At 43.2% G+C, this 14,609-nt stretch overlaps 1 long non-coding RNA gene across 1 annotated transcript; it reads right to left on the bottom strand.

The window, feature by feature from the left end:
- Positions 1-7,582: 7,582 nt before the first annotated feature.
- Positions 7,583-8,590, bottom strand: LOC144457876 (uncharacterized). Its single transcript, XR_013487468.1, has 2 exons — positions 8,345-8,590; positions 7,583-7,989 (listed from the first exon to the last, which is right to left on the bottom strand). It is a non-coding gene; the product is annotated as an uncharacterized LOC144457876 (long non-coding RNA).
- Between the last annotated feature and the right edge of the window lie 6,019 nt (positions 8,591-14,609).

Genomic DNA, 14,609 nt, shown 5'->3' with positions numbered 1-14,609 from the left:
CTCTGGTCCCACTGGACATCTCCAACTAACTTAATATGTTACAAACGGAACTCCTCATTGTCTTTCCTTCCCAAACCCTCCCCTCCACCATTCTTCTAGTCACTTATTTACCACCCAAAAGTCATCGAGAACTCTTCATCCTCCCTAGCCTGCCACATTGAGATAGCATTTCTGTAGTATCCTCACAATAACCCTGGGGGGTAGGTGCTATTATGAGCCCCATTTTACAGTTGAGGAAACTGAGGCACACAGGTGCCTCATACATATGTACATAATGACATCACTTGCCCAAGGTCCCAGCTAGTAATTGTCAGGTCAGATTTGAATTTGAGTCGTGTAGACCCCAGGTCTAGTGCTTTATCCAACAAGCCTATTCCCTCTTCTGTGAGGCATCCTTTCAAATATTTAAAGATGGTCGTTGTATCCTCTTTCCTTTTTTCTTCTTAAGTCAACAAGCATTTATTAGGCACGGACATACCCAGCTCCTTTAACTAAGAGACAGGTGGTGTCATTTTGGGGCTGTTCACCTTTCTGCCCGCCCTTTAGATGCTCTCCAGTTTATTAGTCTTCCTGAGTTGCAGCCCCCATTCCAGATGTCTTCTGACCATGGCAGAGAAGAGTCCTAAAGACCCTTCCTGGATCTGCGCAGCATACACTTCGTGATGCAGCTTGAGATCACATTCACTTTTTCACTGCCGCCTCTCAACACTACCAGCTAATTGTGATGTTGGAGGCCACTCAGACCCCCGGATCTTTTTTATGTAAACTGCCCTGAGCCACAACTTGTACTTTCAAGTTGATTTTTTTGGACCCACATAAAAGACTTTACAGTTATCCCTATTAAATTTCATCTAATTTTTTAGTCCTATTATTCTAACCTGTCCAGATTGTGGATCTGCCATCAAATGTTAGCCACCCTTCACAGCACTGTGTCATCCACAAATTTGGTAGTGTGCCACTTTCACAATAGTAATGGAAAAATACTACTACCACTCATGAATCTCTGTAACACATCCCTCAGATTTGTATCTGTTTCTGTGAGGCTGCAAAGCTGTAGAGAGTGATCAATAGTCCTATAGAACATGAAGGATCTAGTGCAGATCAGTGGGCTCTGACTCCATGCCTGCTCCCACCTGCTGGCCCTAATAACCGATCTCCTCTTCTGCCATGAACATACAGAGGTCCTCTCTTCTAAAAACAAATCATTTCAGGCCATCTCCCACACTGATTCTCAGAATCTGAACAGCCAGCCTACAGTGGTGACTCTGGCTGTTTCTCCATACCCACTTGCTGTCAGAATGAGAGGATTTTTTAAAATAAGCTCCCAGCATGATGCTCTGTCTGCAGCGTCCTGCATTAGGAGAGGAGTGATTCTGAGCCAGGGAAAGGTCTGCAGTGGAGAGGACCCATGAATACCAATTGAGCTGCAGTGGAGCTGAGGTCAGGAGATGGGAAAGGGACGGGGAGAGAGGTTTCATAAATCAAAAAGCCCATCCCAAATGAGCTCGGTTGGACGAGCACTGTTTGTGTTAGAAGTAGTGATGTGGCCCATTACTAGAGAATATGTTATGATGGTATGAATGCTTCCTGAGTCTGTGAGCAGGCGTCTTGTCCTTGGCATCCAAGGGCTGCTGCTTCTCAGCTTGCCTCTAACTAGAACCTCATGCTGGCCAGTGAATGAGAGGACTGAAGGATGAGCTGCCTTTCCGTCTTTAGTATTCATTTTTCAAAAGCATTTGTCACACACTTCCTGACAGTCCCTTTACTGTGGAATATAATCTGAAGGTGTCATTGACATTCCATTGCCCTCGGTTTTGTTTCTCCTGATAATAATGATGGTGAAGTAATGGGGGCTGATCAGGAGAGCCCGTGATCCATCTGATGATTGAGAGACCACAGGGGTGGCCCTTTGCTGGAAGAGGGGCCTGTGAGGGGACTGGCATGCACCCCAGCCCTCCACAACCTCTGTGCTTCAGTGACAATGGCCACCTTGCTGTCCCTGAACATGGCATACCCCCTCCTCCAGACTTGGCATCCAAGCATATTCCCTTGGGGTTCATCTTGGAATTGTCTTCACCTGCACCACCACCTCCTGGCTTCCCGGACTCCCTTCAAGCCTTAGCTAAAATCCCATTTTCTGCAAACATTCTTTCCTGCTCCCCCTTATACCCAGTGCCTTCATTCTGAGTAACTGCAGACGTCCCGTTCTGCCTGCCTGCGTCTCATTTGTACGTAGTTGTTTATATGTCATAAAACACGAGCAAAGTGAGTGTCGGGGGGCCAGGGGAGGGGAGGAGGGATTATTTGTACAAGATGACATGGCAGCATTCTTCATGATAGTATGTGCCGAAACACACCAGAGCCCAGGTGGCTTCATGATCGCAAAATGACTGAGCAAAGTGAACGCAGCCGAACAGATTACTTGATTTGCTGTTGAGTCATTTTCCAGTCATGTCCCTACTTTTCGTGACTCCATTTGGGTTTGATGTTGGTTTTGTTTTGGGCAAAGATACTAAAGGGGTTTGCCATTGCCTTCTTCAATGTGTCCCCATCTTACAGACGAGGAAACAGAGGCAAACCGGGGTCACACAGCTAGTAAGTGCAGGAGACCCAGCGCCGTCCACAGTGCCGCTTTGCTGCTTCTGGATTACTTGATAAGAAATGGCAAACGCGGAGACTCCAGGGAAATACAGCAGGACTTCACAATGTAGCAGAAAGTAAAACAAGGACAACACCTGCTTTCACTATACTCATGTTTTGGTTTTCTCCAGAGGCTCCATAATGTGGGAGCAGGCAGCCGACATTGGGTTTTTAAGGCTGGGTCCATGGAGCCAAGCTCTGGCAGGCAAGCCTCCAAGTGCAGCCTCAGTGACAGGCTACATCTGCTTTCCAGCAGCGGCCCACCTCCTTATGGAAAGTCCATTCCCCACAGGCTGGCCACCTGGGCTTGAATTCTTCGGCCCTGCAGGGATGAGGCAGAGGCTAAAGGCAGCGTTTTTATTTCCTGCCCCCGGAAGAAAGCACTTTGCAGCCTGTCTATGTAAATAGGAGCTAGTTTTGACAGTCCTGTGAATGCACTTAATTAATGTAAGTGTATTTTAGATAATAATAGAAACAACACCCCAACCCTCAAAAAATGCACAGGAAATAAAAAGAATCCAGAAGGCAAATGGGACGTTTTTATTACTATCTTGCTAAAGGTCACATGCTATTTTTTTTTTTGCTTTTTTTTGGCCAGGCAATCAGGGTTAAGTGACTTGCCCAGGGTCATATAGCTAGTAAGTGTCAAGTATCTGAAGCCAAATTTGAACTCAGGTCCTCCTGACTTAAAGGCCAGAGCTCTATCCACTACATCTCTTATTTTTCTTTTAATAGCAGCCTGAATCTCTTTACTCTTGGGCAATCAGTTTTAAGCAGCCCTTCTCAGAATCATGTTTTTAAATGCATAAAATAAAATGCAGAGGATTACAAAGAAAACCAATTATACTGAAATACAGTTATCCAAATAAAAAAAAAAGTTCACTAATCCTAGGTTAAGAATGCCTGTTCATGCTTTCATGTACCATCATTTTTCAAATGTGTGTATTGTAGTGTTTAGAAGAGAAAGGAAAGACAAAGAGACAAAAAGAAAGGACAAAGAGAAAAGGAAAGGAAGGAAAAGAAAGAAACTCAGTCCTTGGCTTCCTTGGTCCCACCTACTGCCAGACCTGAAGTAACCACATGCTTCCCAGCCTCGGATTCCAAGGGATCGCTCTCCTCTCTTGTACCTTTTTGGCCAACTCGTAACAAGGAAGAACGACACCAGTACAGACCCAGGCTCCTTCTCTTGGGTTACTCGGAATGTCGCTGAATATTAAGTCACCAAAACCACACTAGCTAATGTTTCTTTGGTGCTTTAAGGGTTGCAGGGAGCTCACAACCATGTGATCCTCACAGCCCTGTGAGGTCTGCACTATTATCATCGTCACACAGCTAGTCAGCATTTTAGGTAGGATTTGAATCCAAATCTTTCAGGTGCAAGTCTAGTGCTTTATCCACTAAACCACACTGCCTTGTTGAGGAGTAGTACACTTTGCTACCAGGACAGAGAATGGAGTGGAAAAAGTCACAGTATGGATAATTGGAGGTGAGGAATCATGTTACCTCAGTTACTGAATCTTTGAGGGGCTGAAGAGTCCAGACAATGGCCTCAATTGCCTGCCTGCTCTGGGCATCCAGCAGGTCATGAGCAGAAGATTCTGAAGGATTTCGACAAAGCCACTGACCAGATTGAATGGCAATGTCTATTCACAGCAAGACACTCAGTATCATCTTCATAAGCTATTTCACAGTTTTTTCTTGCAAACTAATTCACCAGTCTAGAAATTCTGGGTATTAGAAGTCCCAAATCTGCCTTTTTTCTGAGCTTTCCTTTTAGCACTGTGATAAGCAGATTTCTGAGATTGCCCAAGTAATTCACTAACCTGGCCTTGGGCCCCCACAAGGCTTCATTAGCTGCCATTTTGCTTTCCCTTAATTTCACCTGGCCTTTCTCCAAATGTCAGCCTGCATTTACATCCCTGAAGCTCCCTTCTAAAATAATGACTTACACTAGCACGCAGGTATCTCTTTGTGCACTTCATTTCCCACCATGTTTGGGACTCAGGCTTGTTCTTTTAGGGGAAATGCTATAGACTAAATTTCCCAGAAGTCTCTGGCTGCCATGGCTGTCTGATGATATCATTGGATATATTCTATAATTCAGTGAAAAAGCTGAGTGTGGGGTGTTTAACAAGTACTGTGAGAATCTCTCCGGAAAACCAGGTTGTAAGAAGTGATGCAGCCTCAGAGAAAGATGTGGAAAAAAGACAGGCTTCACGGACCTGGCCGTGACATCATGAAACTTCATCTTTTTCTGCTCCTGGGGGATCAGTACTCTCTAGAACAGGGTTGTCAAAATCAGATATAAACATTCCAGTAAGCCATACATAAGGATTCCTGAGAGCTCCTTTTTGATATAGAAAACCACAAATTAACATTATCTCTGCTCTATTGTATTTTCCTTCTGTTAAAAATTTTAACCTGATTCTAGTCACACTGGGTGTGGCTTCACCTCCATTGTAGATTGCCATGACTGACAAATCAAGAAACCTTTTTAAGCACCTACTGTGTGCTAAGAACTGGATATTTGAAGAAAGCCAAAGGGCAATCCATGTTCCAGAGGAGCTTACAGGCCAGTGAGGGAGAAAGCAAGCAAACTAGTCCATATGAGCAGTAATACAGACAAGATAAATTGGAGAGAGTCAACGAGGGAAGGCCTTAAGGAATTGGGAAAGGCTTCTTGTACGGGGTGGGGCTTTAACTGAAACTGGAAGGAAACCAGGGAAGGCAGGAGGGAGGGAGTCCCAGGCCAAGGGGCAGTCCAGGAGCATTCATGGAGTCCGGATGGATTGTGTTGTTTCAGGAGCTCTCAGAGGTCATGTCTCTGGATCACAGAGTACATGGAAGGGAGTAAGGTCTGAGAACACTGGAGAGGAGCCAGAATGGGGGAGGGAAGGGGGAGAGATTGGAATGGTGGATTTGCACTGACGCTTCCCTGGAATATTACACCATACCCAGGAAGCAGAGAGGCGCTCCAGAACCATCTAGCCCAGAGCTACATTCGTGTCGCACTTCATGGCTATGAGTCACTTAACTCTCTACAGTAGGCAGTGAACCCATTTTATAGATGAGGAAACAGGTTCAGAGAGATGAGCAGATTTGTCCCAAGTCACACTGCTAAATGTCACCAGTGTTTGGATTTAAACTGAGGGCAACTGATGCCCAGTCCAACGTGCTCTCCATGGCTGCCCATTACCTACACAATGCATAACTGCAACACTAGGGGTTTTCATTACCATCTTTCTTTATGTACCTTTGCCCTTTTTTCCCTAGACTTTAGAAAGTGTTAATAGTGCAGATTATACTTAAAAGTGTGTCAAGTACTTTTTTTTTCCTGGAGTTAAAGCGAGTTGTTAAACATATACCACCTCCACCCCCCAGTTTTTATTATTATGAACTGGGTAAACACCAACAAACTTAAATATTTCTATATAAAAAGAGCAAAAGAAGAGGTTGGTATATGAAACTGTGAATCTCTGTTACTCAAATAGAATTTGGAGTCCTCTAGGTAACACAATGGATAGACCTGGAGTCTGGAAGACTTATGTTCAAATCCTGCTTCACACACTTAGCTGTGTGACCCTGGGCGAGTCACTTAACCTTTGTCTGCCTCAGTTTCCTCATCTGTAAAATGGAGATAATAATGCCACCTACTTCCCAGGATTGTTGTGAGAATAGAATGAGATAGTAGTTGTAAAGTGCTTTCCAAACCTTAAAGTGCTATATACATGTTAACCATCATTATTTTAAGTAAGTAAATTTAACATGTTAGTTTCAAAGCTGTCCTGCTTGTCTGAGACTTTCTTTGAATTTCTTCCTATTTCATTCTGGGCATTTGTGAAATATTACCATGACACACTGTGTCCCCTTCCCCTCAAAGCCCTCCCATATAACAAACAAATTAAGGAAATAATAGTCCACTCAGAGGTCATTTCTGAAAACATCTATCAGTTTATCTCCATTTATCCCTCTGTTGTTTTTTCCTATTTGTGTGACAGGCTGCCAGTCACCTCTCCTTCAGAATGTCAGTGCCGTGATTTATCATTGGTCTCCTGAAATCGTATGGACGGTCTTTCCATTGGTCAACATTTTTAGTTTGTCAAAGTTGTTTTCTTTTGTAATGTTGTTATTATATAAGTTGTTCTGATTCTGCTCTGTATCAAATCCTCCCAGTTTTCTCTTTTTATAATTTTTATGACACTATAATATTCTTTTACTTTTGCATGCCATAATCTGTTAAGCCATTCCCAAGTTGATGGGTTTCCCCTTAGTTTCCAGTTTTTCACCACTACAAAAAAAGTAGCTAGAAATGTTTTTTTTTTCTCTGTATCTTGAGAGAGAGAGAGAGAATAGTTGGACATAGGCCTACTAGTGGCACTGGGTTCAAGGTGTGTCCAATGTAGTGGCTTTCTGATTAGCATTACAAATTGCTGTCCATAATGGCTAGACCATTTCACAGCCCAGCCAACAGTGCCTGGGTGTGCCTGCCCCCTTCAGCAATCATAATTGTTCTTTATTAGATCATCTTTGCCAGTCAGTGGGTATGAGGTAAAATCTCAGAGCTGCTTTAATCAACATTTCTCTCATTGTTAGTGATTTAGTATTTTTCTAAAGACTGTTGAGAGCTTACGTAGGTTCTCGTCAGATCTTTTTATTCAGAACCATTGACTTTTTATGTGTTGGGAAACCTTTGTCCTTTTCTGGGCTCAGGTTCCTGGAATGTTCCTGTTTCTTCATGCTGACCTCTCATTCCACTGGCCTAGTTTGAATTCAAAGTATTAATCTAGATCATGGGATTAATGAGACCGCCTTGGCCTGAGTGAAAATATTATGCAAATACGATATGGTGATTAGTTTAAACTGTGCCCTTGTTTCTTAATCTGGAAAGTAAAGAGTGTTCTAAGAAAAAATATATAAATAAGGAATAAATTAACTCATTGAATGAATGAATGAAAAATCATTTGTTAAATCTCATGTTCCAGACATAGTACTAAGCACAAAACAAATTTCCACATTGCTGTGCCCCCCAAACATCTGCTTTCTAAGCAGGAGGTGAGTAGGTATCATGCTTCATAATTAGACCTCTGGTGTCTGGCTAGGCATTTCACTGACGACACTTCTTAAGGGTTTCAAAGTTGTTTCTGTTTGCAATACCGTTGTCATTATATGTGTCGGTCTTCTAGTTCTCACTTCACATCAATTCATACCAGTCTTCCCAGGTTTCTGCGACGCCATCCCCCCCATCATTTCTTCCGGTATGATAGCGTTCTTCACATTTATGTGCTTCGTTCGTTTGGCCTTTCCCCAATTCGTGGGCACCTCCTCATTCTTTGCCACTGAGAAAAAAAGCTATAAATATTGTTGTGCTTCCTTAGAGTTTGTTTTGCATAAAACTGATTTCTCCCTTAATCTACCCTCCTTCTAGTTCCCCCTTCCCTCCTATTTTCCTGCTGAGTGAAATATATGAACCACATTTCTAAACCAAACTTTGCGTGTGTATTTTTCCCTCCTTTGACTTGTTCCTATGAGAATGAGATTCAGATTTCAGCCTTTTCCCACACTCCTTTCTTGTTTGTACAGATTCCTATTATGTTAGATAATTTCCCCTAAATTCACTCTCCCTCTTCCCTTTCCCCACATTCTTCTTTTAAGATCATCGAGATATAGCAGAAGCACTCCCAGGCCTTCTGTCTCAGTACATTACCTTTGTGGCTCCTGATGATAATATGGGTAAGAGAGGCCCCGTGCACCATCTCCCCATAGTTGAATGTTAGCGATTTATCCTTGTTCAGCTTGCCATGACGGCTCTGGACTGCTGTGTTTTCACTTCAGTTTCTGTGCAGGTCTGGGCTTTTGGTTATGAATGCTTAAAAGTCCTCTACTTCATTAAAGATCAATTTTCTTCCCCTATGGGATTATATTCAGTTTTTGTTTTGGTTTTCTGGGTAAAGTTTTCTGGGTAAAGTATTCATGGTTCTGATCATGTGTCCTTGCCTCTGGCTTATTTTATTCCAAGCTCTCTGATTGTTTATAGGAGGAATGACCAAGTCATGTGTGATTCTGGCCATAGTTCATCAGTGTTTTAATTCTTTCTGACTCTTTACAATATATTTCTTTCAACTGGATGAAAGCTCTGGATTTTGGCTCTAATGTTACAAAGAGTTTCTTTTTTGTTTGTTTGTTTGTTTTTCTTGGGAATTACAGGTAAATTCTTTCTATTTCCACTTTGCCCCTGGTTCTAAGAGAGCCAGACAGTTTTCTTTTAAGATTTCTTGAAAATAGGATGTCTAAGGTTTGTTTATTTTTTTTTTTAAATTTGTTCATTTGATTTGGTGTTGGGGGGTCATGGCACTCAGATAGTTCAAAAATCCTTAATTTTTTTCTCCTACTTCTCTTTCCCAAACCAGTTGGTTTTGTTATGAGATACTTTGTATTTTCTTCTATTTTTCCTGTCTTTTGACTTGATTTTCATATTTCTTGTTGTCTCATGAACTCATTAGCCTCTATTTGGTACATTCTAATTTTTAGGGAGTTTGCTGTTTGTCCGGGGTTTTGTCCAAACCATTCATTCCTTTTCCGGTTCTTTCTTTCATAGCTCTCAATTCTTTTCCATTTTTTTCCTCTTGACATTCTCATTTCATTTATAAGACATTCTAACTGCTTTTTAAAATGCTTGCTTCATCTTTTCAGAAGTTTTAGTTAAATCTATAACCAAGCTATTTTTTTTAAGCTTTTCTTGTGGATATTTGGGAGTCGTTTTCTTCTTCTGGTTTTGTATTGTGAGTGTTACTGTGACTATAATAACTTTCAATAATGGGACTCTTTTTTGTTTGTTTTTGTTTTCTCATTTTCCCAGCCTGCATTCTGACTTTAGATTTGACATGAGAGCCGTGCCCTGTGCACTTCTGCAGGGAAAGTCGAGGTGGGCCCTGCTGCTGTTATTTCAGGATCTCAGGGTCCGCTCAGGCTGGGCACCCGCAAGCTTCCAGCGCTCCCGCCATGCTCTGATCACTGCCTCCTTACTGTCCATTCTCCATCTACACTCCGAGTTGGGGCTCATCTCCTCACCTCAGTTTGGATGAGAGCAACAGCAGGTGCCGTTGGACTCGGCTCCTCCCAGGTAACAGTGAAGTGCTGTTGGTTCAGAGCAGCCGAACTGCAGGCTCCTGTTGGGTCTGGGACTCCTGCCCTGCTCTTTCCTCTGCAGGCTCCTGTTGGGTCTGGGACTCCTGCCCCACTCATTCCTCTGCAGGCTCCAGACTGGCCTGGAAGCCAGATTAAGGCCTCCCTCTGTTCCTGGGGGCTGACTTGCGCAGCTGGCGTGGTTTGCTTCTGAACTGGACTTGTTCTCCAGTCAGGGCACAGCCTGAGGCCTGAGGCCCTCCCCCCACCTTGGCAGGCTCCCTGTCCCCCCCACCTTGGCAGGCCCCCCTTGGGCACAGGCACCCCCTCCTCAGTCCGTGATAACTGTATGACCTTGAAATGGGTAGTGAGCAACAGAGTTCCCACCTCCTGATGTGGGCCTGGCTCTCTGGCGTGGCCTGGGACATCCTCTTGCCTTAGTTCCCAGCCTCATCCTCTTCGGCCCCTGAGCGCTGGCATGCTCCCCACAACCTGCTCCTGGCTAGCTCCCTTCCCTAGTGCCCATAGGCCTGCCCCATGCTGATGTGGGCTGGAAAAATGCTTCCCCATGACTTTGTCTTGGATTCCCCATCAAGATTCAGTCTGGCACCGTTTTTTAGAATTGTTTGGAGGAGTTATTCGGGGGGAGGATGGCATACTTCTTCCCGCTGGGCTGCAGTCTTTCTTGGCTAGGCATTCATTTAATGAACACCTGTGCTTTAGGAAGGTCAGCTGGTGTCAGGAGAGACGTGAGGCTGGCAGACCCACCAGCAGCTGGTGCAACAGTCAAGGTATGAGGTGACAGGAAGATGCGAGTTCAAATCCTACCCCAGACATTTTCTAGCTGTGTGATGCTAGGCTCGTCACTTAACCACTCTCAGCCTCATTTTCTTCATCTGCCAAATGGTGATAAAAAACAGTACCTGACTCACAAGGCTGTTGTGAGGATCAAATCATCTAATATATGTAAGGTGCTTTGTATTCTCAGCACTTAACACAGTGCCCTGGCACGCAGTGGGCACCTACTGAAAGCTTACAGGCTTACAGCTCTGCCAGTCTTAAAGCACTGCATAAATGTTAGGTCTTGTCGGTAGCAGTAGTCCAAGAGCCATGGGAATGAGCTGAAGAGAGGCTGATCCAGCCCCCAGCACAGGGCTGGGCACATAGTTGGCACTTAACAAATGTTTATTGATTGGTTTAGACTTGATGTCAGCAAAAACATTGGTGATTAGACTTGTGGGGGTGGGGAACCTGCATTTATCTTAAAGCTACCTTTGGGAGGCAGTGAGCCCCCCTTCACTGAAGGTCATCAGACCGAACCTGGATAATCATTTATAAGTGGCATGTGGAGGGAGCTCTCGATTAGGTACAGACTGCACTTGGTAGTGTCTGAGGTCCTTTCAAGGCTCCTGAGATTTTTAAGAGCAGAATTCTTATAATCTGCACATTGAAAATAAGTATTCTACCTCAGTATCAATGTAGGGAAAAGAATAAGGGCTTAACACAGAGACTGGGACATAGGAAACACTTAACAAATGCTTTATCGTTCATTCATTATGCCTAGCCTACACCCCAAAGACCCCAGGGAAATCTTTTAAATAAAGCATTTATATAGTTCATGTCTAAGGTTTCCCCTGAAAAGGATCAACAGGGTGGTCCTTCTTAGAAATGTGCTCAATATGGATTTCTGTACTCTTTACTTCTATGCTTTGTATAAGAGAGTAGATCAAATATGGGACAGCTATTTATTTCCTCCACTTGAAAACAAATGTTTAAAACAGAGACAGGCAAATGGACAAATACTTAAACCATAAAACAGTAAGAAGCAATTCCTGTTTTATTCTTCTAGGAGGTTGACATGGGCAATATTGATGCATGAAACATTTTATGGAACTGCTGAACCATTTGACCTCAGATCTATACTATCTGAGTGGTTCTCTCAAGGTCCGTATCTTCTAGCCATCCAGACATACATGACTCATCATCTCCAAGATGTTACAGAGATCACCTGCTGCTATATAATCAGCCCCTGGTCCCAGGAGCTCCTGACCACTTGAATTCATGAGGTTTTTCCTACCAAGGCTGGAGAATGACATCTCAGAATTGCTATTCAGTGACTCTGCTCAGGCGGGGGAGAAAAGGAGACCAAACAGAAGAGACAGCTAGGATCCTGAGGTCCTAGCAGCACATATTCCTGCTGCCATGTGCTCCCAGTGACCGTTGCCACTGAGAAGGAGAGAGCCCTTGCCCTCTTTCTGGAGGTCTGAATGAGAACTTGGAGTCCTACATGTTATACAGAGAGGAGAAGGGGTGGGGGTGAGGACATTCATTTCTCTTAAACTTTGCAGAGTGGGCCACTCTTCCTCGTTCACTGAACAAACCTCTTTCTCGCAGCCTCCCTCCCCCCACCCCTCCCCCCATCAGGATGACCAAGGGATAACTAGAAAACTGATGACACGTGTCCTTTAGCAGGAGACCAGAATGCACGTGTCACCAGATCACAAAGACCACGTAAATGGTCGGGGGCAGATTCAGCTCCACCTGGGCTCTGTGGGGATCCTACAATTCAGCAGACGAGAAGAACTGCTCTGATCGACTCAGAGGATACCCTCCGTTAAATATTTGTTGGCCTCAGCAAATTGCTTGAGGTATAGTTGACGCTATGTCTGTACCCCCAGTTCTAGAAAGGCCTCTGGGGAAGCTCAAATAATATCCTCTTAGCTGCAGCTCCCCCACAGAGAAGGCTAAGCATGACCCCTTCTCAAGATCACACATCTCGTATGTCTACGAGACAGGACTTGAATCCAGGTCTACCTGGTTCCAAGGCAGCTGTCTCATCTATCACGCCACGTTGCCCTTCATGGAAAAACCAAGTTGTACAAGTTAGATAAACATGGTGCGAAGTTGTCATGGGTTACTGCCTTCTTAGCATTTGTAATAGCTTGTCCCAATTAAAACAGGGAAAATTAAACTGACAAAAGCAGAAAAATAAAAGGAAAAGAAAAAATAAGCTTTCCTAATTAGAGGAAAATTCTAGCCCCAGATGAGCTGTGAATCATGTGAAGTTCTTCCAACAGGGATAAGGACAGAAGGTTGACTGGAAATCAGACCTTCACCTTTGGGTAAGAAACCAAATCGTCCTGGCCGAAAACTCCTCCACGTGTCCCTCAACACTCAAGGCAACCCCCCACCTTCCTGCAATGCATTCTTGCAATGCACAGAGCATTCCGTATGGAGGCCTATATAAAGTCTCTCCAGAAGTTCCTGAAATGCCTAAACCAGCCCACTCTTCTCCTACGGATCCCTGCTCATCGATAGGAAGAGTCCCGTGGAGTTCTGGCCTTGACTGACAATGCAGCAGGCTAGCTCCAAAAGCAAGCAGATAAGGTCAGAGGTGCCTCAGATGTGCGGGGACTTGCAGAGACTAAGAACCTCGGTTTGACAAATCAACCCCTTGTATTGAGGATTAGCCCCTAAAAGTAACCCGTGGTTGAGCATTGCAAGCTCTTCCCTTTGGCTCTCCTTCCTATCATCTCTGAAATGGCTTTCCTTTCAAAATTAGAGCACAAAATGGTCACCCATTGCAAGCTTGTTTAGCCACTTCCAGGTCCCTTTTTTAACACGGCTTGTGTCTCAGGGGAATTGGGTCTTCAGGATTCTTCTTTTTTTTCCTTTTACTAAACTGTTAAGTGTGAGGCTTTCAAAACACAGAGCCAATTTGCTCTGGTGGTTCTAACTTGCATTTTTACAAGTCCTCAATAATTGAATTCTGCTTACTTTTGAATTTCCTCCTATCTCCATTCAAATTAGCAGAATTGGCCAAGATTTAAGTAACCTATTTGGTTTTTAATAATGTCACAGGCATAATGACACAATACGTGTAAAGAGAGAACAGTTCCAAAGTGATCAGCTGTTTAGGAACTATTTTGCCCCAATATATACCAGTAAAACTAACACTGAGTGAAATGGGTGACTATTCACAAAAATTTAAATTGCCTAGATTAACAGAAGAGGAAATAGAATAATACTTAATTTTTATCTTAGAAAAATTGAACAAGCCATCAATGAGCTACCTAAGAAAAAATTCCCAGAATTGTTGCACTACCTGAAAGTCATGAAAAAAAAAATCGAGTCTAGGCATCATAATCATTGATTTCAAAAAATTATAAATGAAAACTGTCCTGATATCTTAGAACCAGAGGGTACAATAAAAATTAAAAGAATCCATCAATCACCTCCTGAAAGAGATCCCAAACTCCCAGAAATGTTACAACCAAATTCCAGAGCACCCAAGTCAAAGAGAAAATACTTCAAACAGCCAGAAAGAAACAATTCAAATATCATGGAATGATAGTCAGGATGACCCAAGATTTAGCAGTTTCCATGTTAAAAGATCAGAGGGCTTGGAATATGATATTCCAGAACACAAAGGAGCTAGGATTACAACTTAGCAAAACTGAGTATAACCCTTCAATGATGAAACAAAACAATCACTGTTTGCAGATTATATAATGGTAAACTCAGAGAACCCCAGATAATCAACTGAAAAAAAAAGCTAGTTGAAACAACTTTAACAAAATTTCAGGATATAAAATAACCCCACATAAATCATCAGTATTTCCATGTACTACTGACAAAATCCAGAAGGAAGAGGTAGAAAGAGAAATTCCATTTAAGATAACTTCAGACAATACAAAATACTTGGGTATCTACCTGTCAAGACAAATCCAAGGACTGTATGAACATAATTATACAACACATTTCACACAAAAATCTGAACAATTAGAGAAATATTAACCACTCAAGAGTAGGCCAACCAAATGTGATAAAAACAATAATACAATGTA

This window comes from Phascolarctos cinereus, unplaced genomic scaffold, assembly GCF_003287225.1.
Source record: "Phascolarctos cinereus isolate Bilbo 61053 unplaced genomic scaffold, phaCin_HiC Scaffold_5;HRSCAF=322, whole genome shotgun sequence".
In the NCBI taxonomy this organism is placed as follows: domain Eukaryota; kingdom Metazoa; phylum Chordata; class Mammalia; order Diprotodontia; family Phascolarctidae; genus Phascolarctos; species Phascolarctos cinereus.
Note: the sequence above shows the minus strand (reverse complement) of the source record. Positions and strands in the feature narration are given on the sequence as shown.